This window comes from Oncorhynchus clarkii, chromosome 12 (assembly GCF_045791955.1).
Source record: "Oncorhynchus clarkii lewisi isolate Uvic-CL-2024 chromosome 12, UVic_Ocla_1.0, whole genome shotgun sequence".
NCBI classification, from domain to species: Eukaryota; Metazoa; Chordata; class Actinopteri; order Salmoniformes; family Salmonidae; genus Oncorhynchus; species Oncorhynchus clarkii.
Window position 1 is genome coordinate 43,257,721 of NC_092158.1, and position 13,095 is coordinate 43,270,815.

The window sequence follows — 13,095 nt, forward strand, 5'->3', positions numbered from 1 at the left end:
TCTAAAGACTTGTCTTTGTCTTCGAGGTACTTCCTCACCTCATCCTCTGCAGTGCCACTGGCTGTTGTTGTTGCACCTCCGAACACAAAAAATTGTCTTCTGACTCATCAGACTCATTCTGAGCTCCCTCATCAACCCGCGTGTTCTCCATAGAAGCTGCTTCTTAATGTGCTCTGCATCTCCTCTCTCTTTCTGGAATTGAGCCAAAACTTTTCTCTGAGAGGTTAGACTTCAAGCTTAGGATTGTTGTGATATGAAAGCCAAGAGAACAGTTCTTCTCTCCCTGAAGAAGATCAATAGAGAATGTGAGTGGCTCCTTGAGAAAAGCAATCTCACAAGGATGTCATTTTCTGCTCATACCCAGTTCTTCACCCCAGCTGGTCATCTGTGAGGGCTATGGGTTTGGAGATGGCACGGTACTCTGAGCTCCATCTTGTCACACATGGCACAGTTACTTTCATGTTTGCAATGTCCTCTATTGGCTCTGAAGCTAATGTGGAATTGTGTGCTTTGTTCCAAATGCTGGAACATTTTGACATTGCACTTTTGTACAATTTTCGTGATGGACCTTGGGATGCAGCTTTGTCCACCTCATTGGTGGTGATGAGGTCGAGGGTGTGTGCCACACAATGTTGATGTAAAGGGAGAAAAAAGTTATTGCTCAACCTCCTCTTCAAGAATCGCACCCACATCATCAAACCTCACTCCATCATCCGTCTCATCTTGCTCCTCTTCATTTCCTTTGAACTCCCGGAATGTCTTTACAAAGTTGCTTCCATTGTCTGTCAGGTGGCCCTCACTTTGTGCAGAATTTCAAAGTCTGCATTTGAACTTGGCAGCAGTCACATCGTAGGTATGACGTCCTCTCTGTCACGGTGTTCTTCCTGGGAAGGAGAGGAGGACCAAAATGCGGCGTGGTTTGTGATCATCTTGATATTTAATGACGAAAACACTGAACACTGAAACACACTATACAAAACAATAAACAAATAACGACCGTGAAGCTAAATGAGAACTGTGATGACACAAGCAATCAACATAGACAATCACCCACAAACAAACAGTGAAACCCAGGCTACCTAAGTATGATTCTCAATCAGAGACAACTAATGACACCTGCCTCTGATTGAGAACCATACTAGGCCGAAACATACAAATCCCCCAAATCATAGAAAAACAAACACAGACTGCCCACCCCAACTCACGCCCTGACCTTACTAAATAAATACAAAAACAAAGGAAATAAAGGTCAGAACGTGACACTCTGTCTCACACAAGCCAAAGCAGCTGACTTCCGCTCCAAGGTGTCCTCCTTGAGCCAGTGGCATGTCATGCCGAAGAAGCTTCTGTTATGGGCAGACCAGATATCTGCTGTGGTGCAGACTGACTTTACAGTCTGGAGTTTGGTGGATGGAGCTTCTTTCGTGGACTCAAATTCCCTTTCAATTCGTTGCCTTAAATGATTTCTACACATGACCTTTCTCCCACCACTGATTACTTCTAGTAGCTTGCAGAATGATGGCAACTCTACTAGTGAAAAGGGTTGCACATCCTCTATGACGAAGCCAAATACCAGGTGATTAACCCGGCTTTGTGAGGTGTGTGGTCCTCCTGGTTGTAGTTTTGCTTGTTTCAATGGTGTACAAAATGTCCCTTTTTGGCCATCTGTAGATGGCTGTGCACCTCTGCACTCCTCCAGCTCACTTTTCCTGCTCAGGGTCGTCCATTGATTGTTATGCATCCTCTGAAAAAGCATAATGTAATTACTTAACTACGACACTACAATATAAGTTAAATAACAGTGAAGTGAGCACCCTGTTATCAAATCAAATCAAATCAAATTTTATTTGTCACATACACATGGTTAGCAGATGTTAATGCGAGTGTAGCGAAATGCTTGTGCTTCTAGTTCCGACAATGCAGTAATAACAAGTAATCTAACTAACAATTCCAAAACTACTGTCTTGTACACAGTGTAAGGGGATAAAGAATATGTACATAAGGATATATGAATGAGTGATGGTACAGAGCAGCATAGGCAAGATACAGTAGATGGTATCGAGTACAGTATGTACAAATGAGATGAGTATGTAAACAAAGTGGCATAGTTTAAAGTGGCTAGTGATACATGTATTACATAAGGATACAGTCGATGATATAGAGTACAGTATATACGTATGCATATGAGATGAATAATGTAGGGTAAGTAACATTATATAAGGTAGCATTGTTTAAAGTGGCTAGTGATATATTTACATCATTTCCCATCAATTCCCATTATTAAAGTGGCTGGAGTTGAGTCAGTGTCAGTGTGTTGGCAGCAGCCACTCAGTGTTAGTGGTGGCTGTTTAACATGGCCTTGAGGCCTTGAGATAGAAGCTGTTTTTCAGTCTCTCGGTCCCAGCTTTGATGCACCTGTACTGACCTCGCCTTCTGGATGATAGCGGGGTGAACAGGCAGTGGCTCGGGTGGTTGATGTCCTTGATGATCTTTATGGCCTTCCTGTGACATCGGGTGGTGTAGGTGTCCTGGAGGGCAGGTAGTTTGCCCCCGGTGATGCGTTGTGCAGACCTCACTACCCTCTGGAGAGCCTTACGGTTGAGGGCGGTGCAGTTGCCATACCAGGCGGTGATACAGCCCGCCAGGATGCTCTCGATTGTGCATCTGTAGAAGTTTGTGAGTGCTTTTGGTGACAAGCCGAATTTCTTCAGCCTCCTGAGGTTGAAGAGGCGCTGCTGCGCCTTCTTCACGATGCTGTCTGTGTGAGTGGACCAATTCAGTTTGTCTGTGATGTGTATGCCGAGGAACTTAAAACTTGCTACCCTCTCCACTACTGTTCCATCGATGTGGATAGGGGGTGTTCCCTCTGCTGTTTCCTGAAGTCCACAATCATCTCCTTAGTTTTGTTGACGTTGAGTGTGAGGTTATTTTCCTGACACCACACTCCGAGGGCCCTCACCTCCTCCCTGTAGGCCGTCTCGTCGTTGTTGGTAATCAAGCCTACCACTGTTGTGTCGTCCGCAAACTTGATGATTGAGTTGGAGGCGTGCGTGGCCACGCAGTCGTGGGTGAACAGGGAGTACAGGAGAGGGCTCAGAACGCACCCTTGTGGGGCCCCAGTGTTGAGGATCAGCGGGGAGGAGATGTTGTTGCCTACCCTCACCACCTGGGGGCGGCCCGTCAGGAAGTCCAGTACCCAGTTGCACAGGGCGGGGCCGAGACCCAGGGTCTCGAGCTTGATGACGAGCTTGGAGGGTACTATGGTGTTGAATGCCGAGCTGTAGTCGATGAACAGCATTCTCACATAGGTATTCCTCTTGTCCAGATGGGTTAGGGCAGTGTGCAGTGTGGTTGAGATTGCATCGTCTGTGGACCTATTTGGGCGGTAAGCAAATTGGAATGGGTCTAGGGTGTCAGGTAGGGTGGAGGTGATATGGTCCTTGACTAGTCTCTCAAAGCACTTCATGATGACGGATGTGAGTGCTACGGGGCGGTAGTCGTTTAGCTCAGTTACCTTAGCTTTCTTGGGAACAGGAACAATGGTGGCCCTCTTGAAGCATGTGGGAACAGCAGACTGGTATAGGGATTGATTGAATATGTCCGTAAACACACCGGCCAGCTGGTCTGCGCATGCTCTGAGGGCGCGGCTGGGGATGCCGTCTGGGCCTGCAGCCTTGCGAGGGTTAACACGTTTAAATGTCTTACTCACCTCGGCTGCAGTGAAGGAGAGACCGCATGTTTTCGTTGCAGGCCGTGTCAGTGGCACTGTATTGTCCTCAAAGCGGGCAAAAAAGTTATTTAGTCTGCCTGGGAGCAAGACATCCTGGTCCGTGACTGGGCTGGATTTCTTCCTGTAGTCCGTGATTGACTGTAGACCCTGCCACATGCCTCTTGTGTCTGAGCCGTTGAATTGAGATTCTACTTTGTCTCTGTACTGGCGCTTAGCTTGTTTGATAGCCTTGCGGAGGGAATAGCTGCACTGTTTGTATTCGGTCATGTTACCAGACACCTTGCCCTGATTAAAAGCAGTGGTTTGCGCTTTCAGTTTCACACGAATGCTGCCATCAATCCACGGTTTCTGGTTAGGGAATGTTTTAATCGTTGCTATGGGAACGACATCTTCAACGCACGTTCTAATGAACTCGCACACCGAATCAGCGTATTCGTCAATGTTGTTACCTGACGCAATACGAAACATCTCCCAGTCCACGTGATGGAAGCAGTCTTGGAGTGTGGAGTCAGCTTGGTCGGACCAGCGTTGGACAGACCTCAGCGTGGGAGCCTCTTGTTTTAGTTTCTGTCTGTAGGCAGGGATCAACAAAATGGAGTCGTGGTCAGCTTTTCCGAAAGGGGGGCGGGGCAGGGCCTTATATGCGTCGCGGAAGTTAGAGTAACAATGATCCAAGGTCTTTCCACCCCTAGTTGCGCAATCGATATGCTGATAAAATTTAGGGAGTCTTGTTTTCAGATTAGCCTTGTTAAAATCCCTAGCTACAATGAATGCAGCCTCCGGATAAATCGTTTCCAGTTTGCAGAGAGTTAAATAAAGTTTGTTCAGAGCCATCGATGTGTCTGCTTGGGGGGGGATATATACGGCTGTGATTATAATCAAAGAGAATTCTCTTGGTAGATAATGCGGTCTACATTTGATTGTGAGGAATTCTAAATCAGGTGAACAGAAGGATTTGAGTTCCTGTATGTTTCTTTCATCACACCATGTCACGTTGGCCATGAGGCATACGCCCCCGCCCCTCTACTTACCAGAAAGATGTTTGTTTCTGTCAGCGCGATGCGTGGAGAAACCCGTTGGCTGCACCGCTTCGGATAGAGTCTCTCCAGTGAGCCATGTTTCAGTGAAGCAAAGGACGTTACAGTCTCTGATGTCCCTCTGGAATGCTACCCTTGCTCGGATTTCATCAACCTTGTTGTCAAGAGACTGGACATTGGCAGGAAGAATGCTAGGGAGTGGTGCACGGTGTGCCCGTCTCCGGAGTCTGACCAGAAGACCGCCTCGTTTCCCTCTCTTTCGGAGTCATTTTTTTGGGTCGCTGCATAGGATCCACTCCGTTGTCCTGTTTGTAAGGCAGAACACAGGGTCCGCGTCGCGAAAAACATATTCTTGGTCGTACTGATGGTGAGTTGACGCTGATCTTATATTCAGTAGTTCTTCTCGACTGTATGTAATGAAACCTAAGATGACCTGGGGTACTAATGTAAGAAAAAAAAAAAAAAACTGCATAGTTTCCTAGGAACGCGAAGCGAGGCGGCCATCTCTGTCGGCGCCGGAATGTTATTGTTCCCATTAAGGATTGTAGCTTTTCAAAACTTTTGTCCACCCTTTTGACACATATGTTTCACTTTCTACAGTCTGCCCCTGTCTGATAAACACAGAGCTGGGGTTGGAACATGTACATTTATTTATTTATTTTCTTAACTTTTTAAAGCATTGTTGGTTAAGGGCTTGTAAGTAAGCATTTCACTGTAAGGTCTACTACACCTGTTGTCAATTTGATTTGATTTGACATGTAACCACTCACAAAGGGAGAAAGCTGTGGATGCAAGGATGTCTATGGTGGTTTATATTGTTTGTCTAGAAATACTCAAATATAAAAACGAAACAATGGACTAATACAGTATTATACTTTGAGTTATGATTGAATAATACAGGCATTTATTTTTGTTGAAAAATACAATTGAACCGCAGGAAAACTGCATTGTGTCTTTATTGATTTGGGTAGCATGTTACTCATGAAACCATAGCTAGCTAACTAAGTTAGCAACAGCCCTGAGAGTGAGCATCTTGTTATGTTGGGTTACAGAGTGCAACTAGCTTTCAAAAATTGGCTAGGCTATGTAGCCCAGTAAATCTCACCCAACTTTCTACAACTGATTTATCTTAGTTAACAAATTATCACAATAGCATACTTGTTATGATATATTTCTAACTACGGTAGCAAGCAACCAACAGAGCAACTTTAAGTGAGCAGCATACCACATAGTGTAGGAGAGTTGGCAAGCAAATTAGCAAACTAAACAGGCTAGCTAGCTAGAAATCTGAATAACTAGCTAGCTAGTACTCTCTGAAATCACTGACCTATGCTGGAACATTGGTAACATTGTGAAGACAACCTGTGTCTCTAGAGACTAGCTAAGCAAGCTAACACGCCACACCTGCCAATCGTCATCCTTACCTCCAAGTGTTTCTTCAGTTTGGAAGTGGAGTGTTTGGATGTCGACAGCAGCTTTACCGTGGGCAAACATAGTTTGCATTGAACTGTAACATTCCTGCCCTTTTCTTCTTTGAACACAAATTGTTCTTTGAAACGCCATCCAAAAAATGCACTGCGTTAGCGCGTCATAACATTTTATTTTTTGACCGTGTATGTTGCTCAGGCGGGAAGATCAAAGTAGCACTTTTTCAGTTGACTGAAGCTATAATGAAAGGTAATTAAGAAAACAGGGCATTGTTTCATTATTTTTTTTTCTCCAGCAAACATCCAATTATAATCTTATAAGTAATTATCTACTTTTTCAAAAGTATTGGTAATCTGATTACAAAGTTTTTGCTGGTAACGTAACGGATTACAGTTTTTTTGTAATCCGTTACTCCCCAACCCTGAACACACTTTTACATGTACACATATACATACACAGGCAATGTTTCTCTCTCTCTCTCTCTGTCTCTCTGTGTCTCTCTCTACATTTACATTATAGTCATTTTAGTCATTTATCCAGAGCGACTTACAGTTCCTTCATCTTAAGGTAGCTAGGTCAGTCAACCACATATCACGGTTATAATAAGCAACAACAAGACAAGTGTGAGTGTTAGTGCAAGAAAGGAAAGGTTGTCTCTCTCTCTCTCTCCACCCCCATAACGCCTTACTCCCCCTGATAATGAGGGCCTGCAGGTCACAGTCACCCTCCACATTGACCCGAGCAGTCGACACACACTCATTTATAACTCCAATTTGTCGCCCTGACAGGTCCGGGTGTGAAAGGCTGCTGGGAGGCCGAGGCACGGGCGTTTATTAGCACTTAGAAAGCCCTAAAATGTTGCACCTTGACAGCTCACCTCGTCCATCTCTCCCTCCCCAGCCTTTGCCGGCCTCCACCGACTATTTTTGTGGCAGTCCGAGCCACCGTGTTTTATGTCATGTGAGGTTGAGATACGGACGTTGTTTTTTCGTGGTTATGGGACGTGTTTTCATGAGATGCCCCGGCCAAAGCTGATGAGTTTTGAGAAGCTGTAAAGAACTGTATGCTTTCTGTCATGCATCCATTCTACATTTACATTGTAGTTATCCAGAGCAATTTACAGTTAGTGCATTCATCTTGGCATAGTCAGTACACTTTTCCTCAACAAAGTAGTTATCAGCAAAGTCAGAGCTAGGGGGGAGGGGGGAGACAAGTGTTGGGTTCAGGAATGTTTTTTTTTGTGTGTGGGGGGGGGATTTTTTAAGGTACTCTTTGAAAAGGTAGGATTTTAGGTGCTTTCGGGAGATGGGTATGGTCTCTGCTGTCCTAGCTGTCACCACCTGGGTGTCATAAGGGGGGAAGGAGAAAAGTAGTGGTTGGAAAATGGGTAGTGGCTGGACAATAGAAAGCTTCATGACGGGAAACCTGATTTGTAAGCAGTATTACCTCGTATAGCTACCCAAATGGAAACACGTATTTATTAAATACGCAAACGCTGTGTTTCACACATTGTCTCATCTTCTGTCCAGTAAAATAAAACAGAAAAAAACAAGTATCATATGCATGGCGGTGTGTCAGAACTCCCCTCAACCTGGTGGGTCCTGTGCGTTTTCTCCGTCATAAAGGAAATCATTTTTCATGCCCCGTCACCGCCGGGGTGGGGCCAGCTGCCTTTCATCCATCAGCCGCCAAAAGGTTGGTGTTTGGGGGTCTGTGAGGGTAAGGGGAGGAATCCCCAGCTGTTGTGTGTTAACTGGACTCAGCTGACGGGCCTAACTAGGGGAGACAGTGTCTAAATGAGTTGCTCGACAAGGAAAAACACGCACCACAAAAAAAAGAGGGGGGTAAAATGAGGAGAAATTAGGGAAGGAGAGAAGTAAATGCACCATCAGGGTCCTGTGGCTGGGGGGGATGGACCATCCTGGACTGGACTGATCCCCCCCAGCTTCCCCTCCTCCCCCTTCTCATTTCCCTATCGTCCCCAAGGCAATATCTGTCTGGGTCCTTCAGTGCTTGCCTCACCATAGCAGCCCCAGCCTTCCCTGCCTCCATCAACCAGTCTCATTATCCAGAGTGGGTCCTTCCTTTATCCCTATCGGGAATTTGGAGATGATGAAACGTCCAGGGGAGAGCGTTGAGGGAGGTTTGTGTGTGTGTGTGTGCGTGCGTGTGTGTGTGTGTGTGAGGGGTCTCTGGGTGGGACAGATGTCCAAGCCACACGTGCCTTTAAGCTCCAAACAAGCCCCCCCTACACATACACGCACACCTCCCCCTCAAAGCACCCGTCCAGCTCATGCCACCAATCCCCCCCAACACACACACTCACACACATGCACACTCCATGACAGCTGTGGTCCTAGCAGTAGACAGGGATATCTGTCTGCGTCCCAACACTAATAGCCCCTCCATTATGAGGGGTAACTAGAGATTGTCTGTCCCGGAGGTACACACACACACATGCGCACACACACACACAATCTGACAGACACTTCTGCAATTTACAAGCAGGAGCAGCATATGGCTATCAGGTTTCATACCAAATGCCATTGATTATGAGTTTCCAAAAATGTAATTTATTTCTGCACAATGCATGCCATTTCAGTGTATAGCCTACCAAATTCTTACCTGGTCTACCTTATGAACCCATGTTGACATAGACTATCTGCCATGTTGAGTAGATTTGTAGAACCAATAAGGCAATTTTACAAGAACCAACTATTTTTTATTTGACCTTTATTTAACTAGGCTAGTCAGTTAAGAGCAAATTATTTTTTACAATGACGGCCTAGGAACAGTGGGTTAACTGTCTTGTTCAGGGGCAGAGCGAAATATTTTTACCTTGTCAGCGCAGGGATTCGACCTAGCAACCTTTCAGGTAATTGCCCAACACTTTAACCACTAGGCTACCTGCCGCCTCAGCTCATTACTCTCAATTGTGCAAATCAGCTCTGATTTTCAGAGAGAGAGAGAGAGAGAGAGAGAGAGAGAGAGAGAGAGAGAGAGAGAGAGAGAGAGAGAGAGAGAGAGAGAGAGAGAGAGAGAGAGAGAGAGAGAGAGAGAGAGAGAGAGAGAGAGAGAGAGAGAGAGAGAGAGAGAGAGAGAGAGAGAGAGAGAGAGAGAGAGAGAGAGAGAGAGAGAGAGAGAGAGAGAGAGAGAGAGAGAGAGAGAGAGAGAGAGAGAGAGAGAGAGAGAGAGAGAGAGAGAGAGAGAATTGTAATCAGATTACCGATACTTTTGAAGAAGTAGATAATTACTTTCAAATTTAGAAGGGATGTTTGCGGGATTTTTTCTTCTTCATGAAACAGAGCCAGAACAATAAAAAATGTGTTACTGTCCCAATACTTTTGTAGTTCACTGTATAACACCCCACCCAACAGACTGTTACGCTGCGTAACGCGGCTAACTAAACTTATCATCACACAAAGCTGTACAATATTACAGATAGTCATGCTAATGCTAATGTTTGGTGTTTACGCTAGTGCCCAGTTGACTCCCATTCACTCCTTGAAGGAGGTGCTGCTCAGAGAGCGAAGAGACATGAGAAAGGAGTTAGCTGTTACTTTAAAGGTCACTCTAAAACCCGACAAAACTCAAGGAACATTATATATTATGAGGTTTAAATGGCTCAGCTTCAAAATGTTAGTGATCAATTTAGTGATACCTGAGCCCTACCCATACCCTAGTTATTGATGAAAAAACAGGCACTACCCACCCTAACCCGATGTATAACGTCGGGGCCCGTCAGGCTCGCATCGGGTAGCAGAGCTCTAATGTCACTCAATGTGTGTATGTGTGGCTGCATGTGTATTTGTGTCTATTTGTGAATTTACAGGCTAATCCTAGTGAAAGTGTAGGGGCCAGGAACCCATGAGGCCCCCTAAGGCCTACCATCTGCACGCCACCCCCAGTCCCACCCACCAACAATCACTTTTATTGATCACCAATTCGGGGACCACTCCAAGACACTCAATCCCCCCACCCCCTATACATCTGTCTATGCATCTGGTTTCCGAGACAAAATAAACATATATCTCCCTCGTAGAGAAAACAGACATGCAAACCATAAGACCATATAGACTGGGTTTCATGTCTGAAAAATATGTCAAAGATGACATTGTGACATTCTTGAGGGGTGGAGAGCCTAGGCCTATTTAATTCAACACATAAGAGATGAGGCAAAGATTGCGTACATTGACCTTTTCATTATAGGCACTGGCCGGTTTCATTGAATGTCAAACACACCCCATCGATACAGCACAGGAGACGGAGGCTTAGACGGCAATGAATAATCTATGACTTTATGTATATCCAGAGTCGTATAACGTATTAGGATTTGAATCTCCCATTTGGAATCATATCAGGGGTCTGGGGGGCTTGTTAAAGTGTGTGTGAGGATATTATGTTTCACTGGTTTCAAATCAGATCAATGCTTGAGGATGATAAAACGCAGTGATTAGTGTGTGTGGAGCCCTCAATAACCTGTCTCCTGTGTGTGTGTGTGTGTGACAGATTGCCTCATATCAGCTTGAGATGCAAGTGGACAGATTGTCAAATGACCGCCTCAAACCCCCACACAACAGAGCCTGAACACTCACTCTCTCTCTCCCCCTCGGTCCCCACCAGCCTAAGACCATCCCTCAATCTCTGTCTCTCTCCATCATCTACTTGAATATTTATTAATGAGTAGGGCTAGGGCTGGGCGATATGGCCAAAATCTCATATCCCGATATAGGTCATTTCATATCCCGATAAACGATACATATCGCGATATAGCACATTTTCTGTAAATTCAATTTATAAATAGTTTATATAGAATGACCACATGTAAAGGCCTATTTCTTATTACAGTTTGAATTATACTCAACAAATGAAAAGGTACTTACTCATATTTGATTATTTATTTTATTGAGAACCTGTGCAAATGTTCAATTTAAGCATGTACAAAATCTTAAAAAGGTAAATAGAAAACACTTCAACTATAGTTACAAACAAAATAAATATAGGCCTAAAATGTATATATATATATATCTCATCCGTAGTCTCTCTCCGTACTGTTTCACATGATTCTTGCGTAGGTGGTAAGAGGTTAGTGGTGTTTGAGCCTGTTGTCGGGACCGGCCTGCGGCATATTTTGCAGTGGACAGTTTTCTGGTCCTTGTCAGACTTTTTATACCCAAACCAAGTCCGTGCGACCAGTGTTGCTCCTCTTTTTGGTACCAGCTCCGTGTCTCCGTGCTCTGTGTCATGTTCACTCTTCCATGTTTGTTTGTGTTGCAAATTTCCTTCCACACGGCATGTGTGGAAGAACGCAAAGTGTCGTCCAATTGACGAAAAAGATTGCCGTAAAGAGTGTGATTTGCGACACAAGGAAATAAACGATAGAGCACAATATGAAACGCTAGAGGTTTTTCTATGGTCACATGATATATATACAGTGCCTTGCGAAAGTATTCGACCCCCTTGAACTTTGCGACCTTTTGCCACATTTCAGGCTTCAAACATAAAGATATAAAACAGATTTTTTTTGTGAAGAATCAACAACAAGTGGGACACAATCATGAAGTGGAACGACATTTATTGGATATTTCAAACTTTTTTAACAACTCAAAAACTGAAAAATTGGGCGTGCAAAATTATTCAGCCCCCTTAAGTTAATACTTTGTAGCGCCACCTTTTGCTGCGATTACAGCTGTAAGTCGCTTGGGGTATGTGTCTATCAGTTTTGCACATCGAGAGACTGACATTTTTTCCCATTCCTCCTTGCAAAACAGCTCGAGCTCAGTGAGGTTGGATGGAGAGCATTTGTGAACAGCAGTTTTCAGTTCTTTCCACAGATTCTCGATTGGATTCAGGTCTGGACTTTGACTTGGCCATTGTAACACCTGGATATGTTTATTTTTGAACCATTCCATTGTAGATTTTGCTTTATGTTTTGGATCATTGTCTTGTTGGAAGACAAATCTCCGTCCCAGTCTCAGGTCTTTTGCAGACTCCATCAGGTTTTCTTCCAGAATGGTCCTGTATTTGGCTCCATCCATCTTCCCATCAATGTTAACCATCTTCCCTGTCCCTGCTGAAGAAAAGCAGGCCTAACCATGCCTAACCATGGCCTAACCATGATGCTGCCACCACCATGTTTGACAGTGGGGATGGTGTGTTCAGGGTGATGAGCTGTGTTGCTTTTACGCCAAACATAACGTTTTGCATTGTTGCCAAAAAGTTCAATTTTGGCTTCATCTGACCAGAGCACCTTCTTCCACAGGCTTGTGGCAAACTTTAAACGACACTTTTTATGGATATCTTTAAGAAATGGCCACTCTTCCATAAAGGCCAGATTTGTGCAATATACGACTGATTGTTGTCCTATGGACAGAGTCTCCCACCTCAGCTGTAGATCTCTGCAGTTCATCCAGAGTGATCATGGGCCTCTTGGCTGCATCTCTGATCAGTCTTCTCCTTGTATGAGCTGAAAGTTTAGAGGGACGGCCAGGTCTTGGTAGATTTGAAGTGGTCTGATACTCCTTCCATTTCAATATTATCGCTTGCACAGTGCTCCTTGGGATGTTTAAAGCTTGGGAAATATTTTTGTATCCAAATCCGGCTTTAAACTTCTTCACAACAGTATCTCGGACCTGCCTGGTGTGTTCCTTGTTCTTCATGATGCTCTCTGCGCTTTTAACGGACCTCTGAGACTATCACAGTGCAGGTGCATTTATACGGAGACTTGATTACACACAGGTGGATTGTATTTATCATCATTAGTCATTTAGGTCAACATTGGATCATTCAGAGATCCTCACTGAACTTCTGGAGAGAGTTTGCTGCACTGAAAGTAAAGGGGCTGAATAATTTTGCACGCCCAATTTTTCAGTTTTTGAGTTGTTAAAAAAGTTTGAAATA

At 44.6% G+C, this 13,095-nt stretch overlaps 1 protein-coding gene across 1 annotated transcript in view; it reads left to right on the forward strand.

The window, feature by feature from the left end:
* The window catches only part of LOC139423215 (roundabout homolog 3-like), a 104,982-nt gene that overhangs the window by 12,424 nt on the left and 79,463 nt on the right, over positions 1 to 13,095 (forward strand). The gene's annotated exons all lie outside the window — the stretch shown is intronic.